Source organism: Coenobita brevimanus, chromosome 34 (genome assembly GCF_032717465.1).
Source record: "Coenobita brevimanus isolate Jiangsu-jjx chromosome 34, ASM3271746v2, whole genome shotgun sequence".
NCBI classification, from domain to species: Eukaryota; Metazoa; Arthropoda; class Malacostraca; order Decapoda; family Coenobitidae; genus Coenobita; species Coenobita brevimanus.
Window position 1 is genome coordinate 17,086,481 of NC_136987.1, and position 12,573 is coordinate 17,099,053.

General features: G+C 39.6%; 1 pseudogene; it reads left to right on the forward strand.

Annotated features, from left to right (window-relative positions):
* The first annotated feature begins 295 nt into the window (after nt 1-295).
* Nucleotides 296-416, forward strand: LOC145396130 (5S ribosomal RNA; annotated as a pseudogene).
* Nucleotides 417-12,573: the final 12,157 nt, after the last annotated feature.

Below are 12,573 nucleotides of genomic sequence, written 5' to 3' on the forward strand. Positions count from 1 at the left end.
AATAACACGATCACTTGGTTAGCGGCAAAAAATCCAAGTGACAACATTACACTAGAGCAGCACATAAACGCGAGAGCCCTCCGCAGGAGCAAGTGTTAAGGGCCTGAAAGGCCGACAAGCACTTGTAAGATCCTACAGTGGCAGGAAGAAAAACTTAAAAACACGTCCCAATAGTGAAGGAACAAGAATCTCATGAATATCTGGTATTAAAATGCATTAGCTCTCCCGAAGCTTGCGGCAATATTGGTATCAGTATATATATATATATATATATATATATATATATATATACAGTATATCCATCCATACCACGTTGAGTACACCGCTTCCCGTTCGATCAGCGAAGTTAAGCAACGTTGGGTCTGGTTAGTACTTGGATGGGTGACCGCCTGGGAACGCCAGATGCTGTTGGCATCCCTACGTCAAGTGGGGTTGGTGGAGGATTAGTGCCCCTCCCTGTAAAACAATTAACTCTAAGCCCGTGGCCACCCCGTCTGGGATACATGGCGTCTGGCAATGAATGAATGAAAAATATCCATCCATCCATCATCCAATCCTACATTGCCCTATAAGAAGCGTAGGAGCCCGAGGCTAGGCGTTGCCATTTAAGATGAGAGTGACCAGCCTCACTCATCCACATATTATTTATACGTATAAGAATGTTTGTCTTTGTCTGCCCTGTATGGAAATCGAGGGGGATGCGTATAGAACACTCTGCACAGCTCCAACAAGTGTTACTTTTTCCGACGAACTGAAAAACGTACAATTCAGTTGCTAAAGTGGCGCCCCTGATGGCAAAGATTAGAGCTAATTAGAAATAATCAAGCCAACATGGTGGGAACATGGTAGGCAATTACCGTAGTTTTATATATATCTCATCTCATCTCATCACCCGTTTGAGTGTCCTCTGCAGGACAGGCCTATCCTGACCGAAGTGGGGACGATACAGCCAATGTATCTCTTCCAGGTTGCTTAGGCTGTCTAGTAGAGATTGTATGTAGGGTGAGAAGTGCTTGTGAGTGTAATTGTAGTGTTGGAGTGGCTTTGGATGTGTGTGTAGTCTGTGAACCAAGTGTAATCGGCCCGTGCAAGCCAACTGGGTGCAAACATACTTTATAGTATGCAACACTGGTTCAACAACAGTACCCCTTGTGTACGCCAAAGCAGTACTTGGCCTGAGGAACGCTCCCAAAGTTTTTTACCCTGGCGGGGCACGAACCCTCGTTCTTCAGTGTACGGAAACACACACTTTACCACTGTACCACAGAGGCTCCAGTTTTATAATATATATATATATATAGATATATATATATATATATATATATATATATATATATATATATATATATATATATATAAATCATTATTACCTACAACGATTCAAAAGGGTGGAAGAATTGGTGGGGTGGATGGACAAGGTTTGTGGGTGGATGTGCAGTGGGAAAATGGGACAATGGTAGTAACAGGTCCTTGGGCAAACCGGCCCAAAGAGAAACATAGATTCAGTGGGTAACATGGGATTCGAGGGGACTTCTTCCAAAGGGGTAGTGGCCATCAAGGACAGCAGGCAATGCTGGTATGCACGATCACTGGGTTTTACCCGGGAAACTCCGGGAATCCCCGCTAGTAACAAATAGCCATGTCTTTTACGTTAAGAAATTATGCCATGCTGTAATTTTTCTAAATTTAATACCTTTTTACTTAATATTTTCGCGAGTTTCAATTAAAAAAAAAATACTATGCACATTTCTCAGGCGTACAACTAATAAACGCAGATTCAATCGAGCTATTTCACTCGCTAGTGCTTGTTTTTAAACAACATACGCTATTAGACAAGGGATATCACTGCAGTACATTATGAGTTTGAACCAACGACAAATTACTGCAACGAGAGTGTAGCATCATCATTATCATCGTCGTCGTTGTGTCGTCTCTCTCTCTCTCTCTCTCTCTCTCTCTCTCTCTCAGATCCCTGTCAGCATTATGGCAGGAAGCACTTCATAGCGCCTCGTTCTTAGCGCTCTATCTGCACACTGCACCTGAATATTCTCTTGTACTGTAAGTTAGTAGATTCAGTGGAAGTCAGCAATATTTGCATCAGTAACATACAAGACTAGCCTGTTCAGCCAAAAGATTGTTTTGTTTTAGCCATTGGCGAAGTATTTCAGTCAACACTGGAGTGACCTCTCGCTTGAAAAAAAAGTTAATTTGAAGAAATTTCACAGCCTGCAGTTCGACAATTCTCTTCTGAGCTGCGTAATATCCTTTTGTGTAAGAATAAAATAGTAAGGTCATCCTTGAATCCAGTTCATGTAGCATTAAAAAAATATATATATAAAGAAGTGTCACAGTGTTTTAGTCTATTAAGAATACGACCTTGAAGCTACTGTAAATGCACAAAGGAATTTATAACAACTGCGCTGTGTTTTTCAGTTTGAATGTGAACATTGAGTAAATCATTCTTGCGCAGAACGTTGACATTTCATTGACGTTTTAAATTTATATTTTTGATATATTCAAGCCATTTTACTTTTCGAAGATTTTTGTTTATCCGTTCGTTAGGTAAAGGCTTCAATACCCTATCCAATGAGCTCGCTCTGCTGATTAAAAATACTGTTTGTAGCAAGATTTCAATATACAACACGTCACCATAGTTGAGTATGAGCTGATAAATACATCCCTTCCAAAGACGTCCAGACAAGAGAGGCCGAAAGTAGGATCCATTCATTTGATGATGTCTGGACACATTGCGACTGAAAGACTGGAGTTTGTAGGCGGAAAGGAAACGGAAAAGAAGGAAGACATTTAGAAATTTAACAGTTCTGTGCGGACTGAGATTCCACATTAACTGTTGTATTAGTGAGTTGGAAATAAAAGGGATGAAAGAGTGTACTTGGTCAGGTGTTGTGTGTCCGCCATATTTTGTTGTCCTTACGGTACAATATTTCTTTGCAGCAGTTAAAAGTTTTTCATAACGAAAAAATCAAGACGGCTATAGGATAGAACAACTAGTGTAAATACTTTGGTTAATATATTAGCGTTCTGAGTCATTCGGTACCGTATGTAGTGTAAGTTTATTCATGTACAGTATATTTTGTTTCATCACATCCAGAAGAAATAATCCTTTATTTTTATAAAGATTACAGAATCCTAAACTGACATGTTCTTCTTTTTGTACTTTTCAGAGAAAACTCTTATTATACACAACTTCTCTCCCAGCCATCTGCCTATTGTCTAACACGATGTTCTGTTACGTGATGTCAACTACATAACTTCCAAGCATTTCTGTCCTTACTTAGTAACTACCGATCTTCCCAAGATAAACCACCACCCTCCCTTACATACTCTTGCACCTTGTCTCTCCACCTCTTTTCACACCACACATTTGCCTCCTCCCACATATTGTACACATATTCATATTCTCAAAGGCAATCTATCCACCTCTTCTTACAGCCCGCTACCCCACCTTACTGAACATACTCTCGCATTTTATTTAACCAACACCACACACACACACACACACACACACACAAACTGAAATCAATACCACCTTCGCTATCACAGCTGGTAACAAGAATACGGCACAAAATTCTGTGCATAACTCACGTTAATGCATTCCGTCACCTCTGTGCAGCAGCTGTGATGATGCTATGATTTCCGAGCTTACTGATCTTTAATTAATAGACACATTTATAATTCTTTATGTAAGAGTTTCATGTCATTGTGTATGTGTTAATGATAGTCTCCAATAACACTCTAACCTGGACGGAAATCTTTACAAGTGGTGCCAGGCACAACAAACCTCGCCCAACAGCAGTTATTTTATTGTTGTTAAATACCGACCGGTTTCTGCCATTTAGCGTCAGTGCAGAATTAAAGATTAAAGTAATGGCGCAAATGATTTCAAGCTACGCCCTCTGCAGATCCATGATCTTCCGTTTGATCTTTCAGGGTCACTCAAGGTCAAAGGCCACGTTGCCATATGAAGGCCCATATGAGACTTCCTATATCTTGGTAATAGTAAATACCTCTATCTGCAAGGAGTTTTCGAGTTATAGCCCCCTGAAAATGCGTAACCTTGAGTTTCACTCATCGAGGTCACTTACAGTCAAAGGTCAAGGTACTAGTTAAAAACCCATATGGGTACGATATATGTTGATAATAGTAAATACCTGTATCTTCAGCCAGTTTCGAGTTATAGCCCCATGAATATCCATGACCCTGAGTTTGACCTTTCAATGTCACTTAAGGTCAAAGGTCTTGGTGGCAAATGAAAGCCCATAGTACGAGTTCCTGTATGTTCCTAGTAGTAAATCTCGCTGTCTTATACAGTTTTCAAGTTATAGCCGTTTGAAAATCCGTGACCTTGATTTTGACCTTTCACTTTCAGTCGTGTGTGTAAACTGAGAGTGTATGAGTAAATTGGGAGTGTGTTGTCCTCTCTCGGATACCTCCCTTCCCTTGGTGGAAGCGGTCTAGATAAATAGATAGACAGACTTTCAGTCGATTACCTTCAAAATTTTATCGCTTTCTTTGGTGATCAGTGCCCACATATCCTGAAAGTTTCATGTAATTTCATTCAGCCGTTTTTTCCATAATGTTGCTATCAAACAAAGAAACAAACTAACTAACGACCAAAAACAATACCTCATCGGACTCCATCCAGGTGAGGTAACTAGTATATTTATGGTAATGGTAAACGATAATATTCAACCTGGGAGTGGCCTCTCCTCGTCAATGATCATGTTTCTCAACATTTTCAGAGTAAGTCACCTCTGTGAAGCTCTCCCGCGTCCTAGGATTCTCCTTAACGAGTTTGTTCAAACACTGTCACAGCAATCATGGCACAGACTGCTCCCTCGCGCACCAACTTTTGAAACTGACCATTTCCCTGCTGTATTAAAAACAACAAACCAAAAAAAAAACTAATAATTTTGAACCGTCACCTGTGAAAGTTCTACTAGTATTAGGCAAATATAGAATTAACTTAAAAAATAATAAGTGCCTCCCACATATCACATCTTGATGGCAAGAAATAGATAAAGATTTGTGTGTGTGTGTGTGTGTGTGTGTGTGTGTGTGATCGAAAAACTTTTATAATTAGAAGGCCCCTCAACGGTGAAATCACACTAGCCGCGAAACGATACATATCTAGCGCGGCTCGGAATACAATATACCTGGACCTTGGCCTACTTTCGCCAAATTCAAACTCGTAGATTTTCATCCCTGCTACACAATTGTAAAATTTTGTGATGGTGTACTGAGTGGTGAGAAGTTATCATGATAACAGACAAACAGACCTTGCCCTACTTTCACCAATTTCGAACTCGTAGGAGCAGCACCGGCGAGAGACTAATTGACGCTCTAGGCAAGACTAGCTGCTTTAGGCCACCCCCATCCCCCCCCCCAAAAAAAAAAAAAAATGCCAACTTTGATTTGAAAAGCGGGTGTGCCATATATAAAAAATAAAACAACAACCACAGAACTGTTATTTTTTCCTGGTAGACATACACAAATCAATAAAGTACGCAGGTCCAAAGAACATATCATGCTCTAAAATTTAACCTTACCTGATTTTTCCTCAGCAGATTTCTTGACCAATTCAGCCAAATCAAGTGCGGATGCATGTGAATGTGGTATTGAGATCGTCGCCAACCCAACCAACCTTTTCTCCAGCACTGTTGAACGAATATAAATTATGAGCTTGAGTTTGGAGAAACTACGTACTCCACTCGTGACAGACACGGGAAGCGCCAATAGGATGCTCAGTGCCACTGCTACATTTGGTATGTTATCCAAAAGTTTCTGTACCAAAATGAAGTGAGGTCCTTCTTGCGGCGGCATGGATTTCGGAAGCCTATGAGCTTTTACTCCCAATTCACAGCACAAATCCTCAGCGTCAGTATCCTTGCGCACGTTGTGCATTAACGATTTTTCCAAATTCTTACAGTCATTCAGTAAGTCTTCAGTACGTTACAGTCTCAAGCCGTAAATATCATATAAGAAACAAAACACCGCATTGTACTGTTGCAGCTGTTGGAATCTTTCTTCAACAGAATGTATGGCCACGTCCAGAACACCATAGTACAAAATCTCCTGCGGTAGGAGATTTTCATCTCTACTACACACCTATAAAATTTTGTGGTGATATCTTGAGCGACTGCGAAGTTATCGTGCTAACAGACGCGCGCACACACACGCACACACACACACACACACACACACACACACACACACACACACACACACACACACACACACACACACACACACACACACACACACAGAAAACAATATCAGCTTCGCTATCGCGGCTGGTAATTAATGCTATTATCAACCCCTTATTTCTCTGTACTGTATTTATCTTACATAGCAACCGGTCCAGTGTGATGGGGGAATGATGTGCTTATGAATATAGCTTTAGTATTTTTGAAAAAAGGTACGTAGCATACAAGTCCACAGTGTATGTAGCTCAAAACAAAGATGTAGGAAAGCGAACAGTTTAACTAAGAAGGATGCAAGTTCCACCACCACCTCCAACGATAGCCTGCCACCCTCTTTTACTGAGCCAGGGCACTCCTGGACCAGCCCAGGATTCTGGACAACTCAAGACTTAACCTTGGTTATCCCTGAGTAACTATTCTTCCTGGTTGATAGGCATTGATATAGGAATTGCATCATCATCCTAACCATGTTTCCCACCAGTACCTGAGATGGGTAGGAAAGCACAAAAAGGATAGAGCTATGAAAGAAATAATTAGTTCTCTTCTTATCGTGTGCCTTCCCATTCCTGCTAAGAATCGTTATAATATCAGTTCGGTAGAAACTTACTCACTGTTGACTACTGGAGGTTTATCTGATCAATAATAGAAAACGTTATTGAGGTGTAAAATACTCAGCGTTGTTATATGGGTTATCCTGAATATAAATCCAGTATAAACATTCTGCGATAAAGTTATACTTGTCGCCCTTATTATATGAAGGATATGATTGTATTTAATAAACACTTTTTTTTTTTGTCAAACCGGAAACGGCATTTCATTCTGATATAAGCAAGCAATATTAAATGAAATCAAAAGTCTGCATCAAGATTCTCTCTCTCTCTCTCTCTCTCTCTCTCTCTCTCTCTCTCTCTCTCTATGCAACTTTCTGACTGCAAGTCCTGCTTCTGATAATTTATTTGTGATATGTTCCCCGACATATGACTCGTAGTTTTCTGTGGTATTACGGGACCGCCATTGAACTGATTGATTAACTTACCCCCTGAGTCCAGTGACATCTTGTGTATTTTATTCTTGCTACTATCAGGTGTTTCATTCAACCTAAATGAACCTGTTCATACTGGCCAATCGTGAATCTGTTCATATTGGTCAATCTAGATACAGCCTTCATCAACCTCTTCAGTGCAAAAAGTTTTTTTTTTTCTAAGTTAAATGAAGTAAGAAGTGGACAGTGGCTCTTATTTAGCTTTCTTTAAGTCTTCTCTCTTTACACCATATAAACACATTGTATAATTATAACACTACAAATGTTCCTATCTATCTATCTATCTATTGACAGACGCCATATTCCCGTAAGGGGTGGCCATTTGACTTTGAGTTATTTGTTTTAGGGGGAGAGGCACTAACCCTTCACCAACCCACTTGTTGACACATAGGGAGCACGTATGGTTTGGTTATATGGTTACCACCCAGCATTGTAAATGGTTTCTTGGCTTACAGGAAACCATTTGGCTTGTCACTCAATGTAAAGCCACCTGTAAAGAAAAGAAAAGGAATAAGAAGTGACAGGAAAGATGGGAGAAATAGGAAGAGAGGAGGGCAGGCACAGAAAAAGAATGATAGAGACTAAAGAAGAAGTAGGCAGCACTACATCAAGTGAGTGGATGATGGTCGCCACCACGTACCACTAAATGTTCCTCATATATATTATTATTAAAATTCATGTTCATATTTAGTTTTTCTCTCTTCTAATGCCTATGAATGACTGATGGATAGATTTGGGGACATGGAATCTTGGGTAGGTAGTTTTCCATTTTCATTCTTTTAATACTTCATAGTACGGTAATCATCCAGTTATTGATTTAGGACATAATATATTTATGTTTTATTCTTCCTCTACGGATTTAAATGATACAATCTGGGAAAGTGAAAAAAAAAAAAATCTGGCAATAAAATGAGGTTGCCTTCTTTCTCTGGTAAGAAGGTTACTGTAAAATATCTATCTATCACCCGATCCTTTATTGCCCCCTGAGGAACTTAAAGCCTCAGACCCGAAAGAGAAAGGGACCAGTTGCTAACCCCTGGGATGCATTATGTGAGCAGTAGAAGTCAATTACCTCAGATGTAAACACATGTAGGCCACATTCGATGCGAGTGTCTTAACCTACTACACCACCCGGGACCTATTTGGTTACATGGCTGACACTCAACGTAGTAGATGTTTGACTGGATTACAAGAAGCCATTTGTCTTGTCATTAAGTGCAGAGTCATCTGAAAGTAACTTAGCATCAAGTTACTGGATACTGGACGACCCAAGTAATGTAAGCATTGTAGATATTTAAAGATAACTCTGACACCTTTAGAACTTTGAAATTTGCCGGCTATTCAGGTCGTTGTTGAATACCATATACTCTGTTTTTAAAAGGAATTGCACAAACATGAGAAAAATTTTGTACAATAATATACCCAACTTTGAGAGCATAGAAAGTCATATTTCTGCTGTATCTTATGTTTTCAAGCATACAATTGGTTACAGGTACTACAGGATGTAGTGTGTCGGAGTACGATCGACGTTGCACCAAAGTATTTGCTTATGCCACGCTTCCAGTGAGTTGGGGCATCTCACTTATATTGGAGAAAACACGTCAGTTTCTATGTGTCAGTTAATGGTGGTACAGCCTGTATACTTCGAGGTTAGATAAATCATATTTGCAATATAACGTCAATCTATGTCACCCTTGCTCAATGTTATGTCTCTGGGGACGATCTGGTTGTAGTAGGACAGGGGCATGGCTGTACACGACTTAGTCTCTTTGACTGCTCCAAATCAGACTTGGAACACACACACACTCTCTCTCTCTCTCTCTCTCTCTCTCTGACCTGCTCGGTTGAAGACGTGCCTTCCTAACTATTCCCAGCATTTACGATGGCGCCTGCACGAAGATTCTCCTGCCGTGAGTGCTCCATGGAATTTATGAGAGACTTGATGGTGAAAGAGGAAGGTGAGTATGCACATTGTCCTTTTTTTGCTGTGAGTTAGCAAGTTGGGTTAATTTAGAAATTAGGAAAAACAGTGAAGCAAGTGATGTGTTAAGTGACAGTTTGAAAGGATCAGAGAATTAAACTGGAGGGTGAATGCTAAAGCAGTGTACGCGCAAGTGGAAGGAAAAGTGCTAGGTAAGATAAATAAAAGGAATCTAGGCTAGTTATGGTTGAGACCAGGCTAGATGATGGAGATGGCTTCCATCCAGTCAAGGAAGGGTCCGAGGCTAAGGTACGTAATATTGATAGCAGTGTATCTACTAACAACAGGTTTCAGGTATTCGAGGATGAAGTTTAGGATGAGCCTAGTTTCATACTTGGGGATTCGTTGATTAGTCATCAGGAGAAGGAGTTTTGTACTAAAGGTTCTAGGAGGAAGTGTTTTTGCTTTCCTGGTTGTAGGATGCAGGATGCAACTGAAAGAGATGACTCCCTCAATAACACATCAGAGGACACAGTCTTTGTTACTGCGCCAGAGACCAATATTGTAGCTTCAGACAGGTCAGAGGAGATACATAGAAAGTATGGGGACCTTGTTAGGAAGTTCAAGGAACGTCGTAGGAAGTTAGTTAAAAATATGACGCTGGTTCTGCGATTCTGAGTAGGATGATAAAAATCAATAGTTGGCTATTAGGTCTATGTAGAAAGAAGAGTGTGATGTTTATTAATGTTTGGGACAATTTTAGTCATGACAGGAGCTTGTATGGGAGAGGTGGTCTTCACCTCAATAGGGTAGGAAAAGCTAGGTTAGGTAGGATCCTTGATGACAGTGTTAGGCATGTTTTAAATAGTAATAGAGAGGAGAAAGGAGGGACAGTTAATTACATAGTTGTTGGTAATGCAATCCCTATGGCCAATTGGAGTAGGGTAAATGAGGTGAGATCAGCTCACATACCCTACCCCAAGTGAACCTGTATTCACCTCAAGTGCAGGTAGACTATCAAGGGATTCGTGGGGCGGGATGAAATGCCAGGCCAGTGGCATATAGGAGTAATACCACATCGACTGAGGGTTTATACGGTTCAACAGGGAAAATTTTAGTGTGTCTCATAGTCTTACTAGATCCTGCCGTACTGTGAATATTAGGTCTATGAATGCGAGAAGTATTATGTCAAAGAGCTGAATTATTTATTTACGCAACTACCGAAAATCCTTAAATTATTATGATAACAGAATCATGGTTAAACCCTCGTGACAAGCAACTTATTGGAAAACTATCGCTACAAAACCACTAAGTATTTGAATATTCAACGCTGCATATAACCAGAGGGGGAGTTCTAGAACGTATAAAATACTACATAAATGTAGTACAGAAAATTTAATTGGATGCTGGAACATACGATTCTTTTTATGTCGAAATATTTACTGAGAGTAATAAATCTATTCTTTTCAGCTAAGTTTACAGACCGCCCAAGTTAGACGAGAAAAATGACAAATTATTATACGGTGAAATAAAAGTAATGAAAATAAAGGTGGTGTTATTCTGGGGGACGTTTATAATCCGAATATTGACTGGAAAAATTCGTGTGCACATAAAGAAGGGAACAGGTTGTTAGAAATGGCAGGTAGACGATGCAAATTTCAAGTCAGGCAGTCAATACACCTACGCGTGGTAATGATATACTCGATCTTGCCCTAGCAAAAGACAGTGACGCAATAAATTGGTATGATGTTGGCAAAAGTCTAGTAAAAGCAATTACGGTATTATTAGGCTTGAAGTTAACACAAACTGTAAGATCAGTATAAATAACCTTGAGTTCCCAATTTTAAAAATGCTAATTTCGATAATATAAGAAAGATAATTTCCAGCACCAACTAGATTAACCCGCCCCATCCCGACCACTTTTCCACCACTGACTCCCCCCAATCCCGACCATTTTTGGATTTTTTTTTGGGGGGGGGCTCAAACCTCCGCTTTTGGTGAGAAACATCGAAAATTCATAGAGAAATCGCTCACCTGAGGTTTAAAATACTCAATCCAGGTAGCAGTACCTCCTTACCTTACTGGGTTTTCTAACTGGCTGGTGTAATGATAGATTTTTCTATCCCCACCGTTATTGCCACCAGTGTAAAGCTGGAAATGTTTATATTCTTACCTGTTGTTGGCACTGATCAGCTCATCCATGGATAATACAGGTGGTACTCGACTTAGTATAGTAGATGGTAAATATTTAAGAAAAAAAAAATAGACTTGTGGTAGCATTTGCAATTTTTGGCCGAGCCTAGATTTAGTCAGTACCACAGGTGGTCGTCGTTCCCTCAGCGAAGGAATCTTGAATTGGAAGGGGAGTGACTTAGGCTTGAGGACAAAACCCTTGATTAGGTACACTAAGAAAGAAAAGAAAATGATATATATACTTTACTCTACTTTAATAATCTTATGCTAATTTCCACAAAACATTTTTAATTACATGACCCTTTGTAGTACGAGAGATTGTACATTAAAACCATGGTTTAGATAATCATTCCTCTAACATTATTACCAGGCGAAAACAATTTGATACATACCAACGATGTATGGAGTTGTTGTACCATACTTTCTTTTTGTCAGTTATTCTTGGGCTCGACAATAGCCTCAAGTCAGGGACCTTTTTACAAGCATGGGTTATCTTTTCGGGCTGGCATAGCCTCGAACCAGTAAGAATGATTACTCGTGTTCATTTTCATCCATATAATATACTCTCATCAGGTAATTCTCTAGAATCCAATATCAGTTCAGGACTATTTACAGTTCATAAGCATCATTGCTATATAATCACTAAAAAATCATAATCACTCGGGCTTGTTTAGCCTCGAGGAATAATTCAGCAAAAACATAATCACTAAGAATTCGTAATCACTCAGGCTTGTTTAGCCTCGAGGTACTATTCAGACATTATATAATCACTAAGAATGCATAATCACTCGGGCTTGTTTAGCCTCGAGGTTCATTTCAAAGTTACATCATTGCTCACAGTCACTAAGTTCCCTTCCACGCTCCTAACTTCCTTAGTTACAAGAAAGAAAACGGTTAATGGTTTTGAATTTCGCTCTTCCATTACCAGATTACATCACTTCCAAATTTCCATTTCTTATTTACAAAATAAAATTCACTTGATAGATCAATAATACTGTTACAATTACATTTGGTTTATATAATAATTTATGGATAGTGTAATGTGTGTATGCTCAAGTCTTTGGACAATACTATGGGAAAGCCTCATGTTAACACTGACGTTGCCGGTGTCTGTGGACTGAACAAACGTCCATTATATACGACGTCTGGGGCTCGAGTCACTACGTTAAACTTTCAACAATATTACTTCATGT